This window comes from Aureococcus anophagefferens, assembly GCF_000186865.1.
Source record: "Aureococcus anophagefferens unplaced genomic scaffold AURANscaffold_6, whole genome shotgun sequence".
Classification (NCBI taxonomy): Eukaryota; class Pelagophyceae; order Pelagomonadales; family Pelagomonadaceae; genus Aureococcus; species Aureococcus anophagefferens.
Genome location: NW_008705566.1, coordinates 1,604,662 through 1,606,414, shown reverse-complemented (window position 1 = coordinate 1,606,414; position 1,753 = coordinate 1,604,662).

Sequence of the window (1,753 nt, the reverse complement as noted above, 5' to 3'; positions counted from 1 at the left end):
CGGCGGCGCCGGCGGCCGCGCCGACGGCGCCGACGGCCGCGCCGTCGGCGCCCGAGCGCCGCGCGCGGTCGGAGACCGCGGACGCGGCGGGCCTCGGCGCGCTCGGCGCCGCCGTCGCCGCCGGCGCCGTCGCGCTCTTCGGCGCCGTGGTCTGCGCGGCGGCCCGCGCGCGCCGCGCGCCGGCGAAGCGGCGCACGGCCTTTGGCGCGTTCCTCGACCGGCAAAAGGAGCCCTTCGGCCGGGCCCCGGCGCCCGGCGCGTGCCGCGCGGAGCTCCGGAGCGGCCTCGCCGTGCGCCTCGCCCCGGCCTTCGAGGCGGAGCACAAGGAGGCGCGGGGCGACGACTACGAGGAGGCGTTCGCGGGGACGCGGCTCGACGCGCGCGCGGACTACCTCAGCGGCCGCGAATCGCTCGACCGCGCCGTCTACCTCGCGTCGAGCCCGTCGAAGCACGACCTCGAGGCGCACTACGAAGGGGCCCTCGAGCTGCGGTCGCCGCCGCGGCGGCACGTCGCGCGCCCGCTCCGCTTCGCGCTCGAGGAGCCGGAGGAGCCGGCGCCGCGCCGCGGCGACGTCGACGCGCCGCCGCCGACGCCGGCGCCGCGCGCCGACGGCGACGTCGAGCCGCCGCCGTCGACGCCGCGGCGCTTCGCTTTGGAGGAGCCCGAGGCGCCGCCGGCGACGCTGCCGCGGCGCGACGCCCGCGAGGCGCCGCCCGCGCGCCCGTCCGAGGCCGCCGCGGTCGACGAGCCGCCGCCGCCGCCGCCGCCGCGGCGCTTCGTCGCGCGCCTCGACGCGGCGCCCGGCCGCGTCCACGTCGGCGCCCCCGGGAGTTAGCGCGCGGCCCGCTCAGTCGTCCTTGCGGTTCTTGAGCTTGTCCGCGGGGATGACGTCGACCTCCTTCTCCTCGAAGAGCTTCGCCGCGCCCGCGAAGATGCGGAGCGTGCCGAGGACGTTGAGCAGGCTCGGCAGCGCGAGGCAAAATGCCGTGAGCGCGCGGAGGTGCGGGTGGGAGATGGCGCAGGGCTGCTCGTCGCAGGCCCAGGGCTTGGCCTGGAGGTAGGCGAAGGCGAGGAAGGGGATGGACGTCGTCCGAAAGAGCAGGAACTTGAGGCTGCACGACGCGGACGCGGCGAAGTAGGCCGACGAGTGCGTGCCGTAGGCCGTGCGCGTGAGCCAGGTGGCCTGGAGCAGCGGGCTCGACACCTCGAAGGAGATGAAGACGAGGATGAACCAGTGCGCGACGCGCTGCGTGATCGCGACGGGCCACGCCAGAATCGCGACGAGCCGCGAGAGCGCTAAAAGCCAGTCGCGCTCGTCCCACTCCGGGCTGTGCATGAGGTCCCAGGCGAGGAAGCCCACGGTCAGGCAGCACAGCGCCGGCGCGTGGTCCAAATCCTCGAGCGTGAGCAGGTTGTTCCGGAGCCACGCGCCGTCGAAGGTCAAAGCCGCCGTCGTCGCGTCCTTCGTGAACTCGTCGCTGAGGTAGAGCGCGTAGATACCCACGGGCCCGACGAGGGCGCCGTGGAGCGCGTTGACGAGCTTGATGCGCCAGAGCCGCGCCGGCGCGGCGGCGGGGTCCGCGGCGGCGCCCTTGCGCGGGAGCACGAGCCGCGCGACGAGCGGCACGTAGAGCGCGACGTAGAGCGCCTCCCAGGCGCACCAGGACACGACGGCGCCGTAGAGCTGGCCGTAGGGCGAGCTCAGGTCCTTCGGCGGCGTCGCGAAGCGCTTGAGCTGGGCCACATCCATGA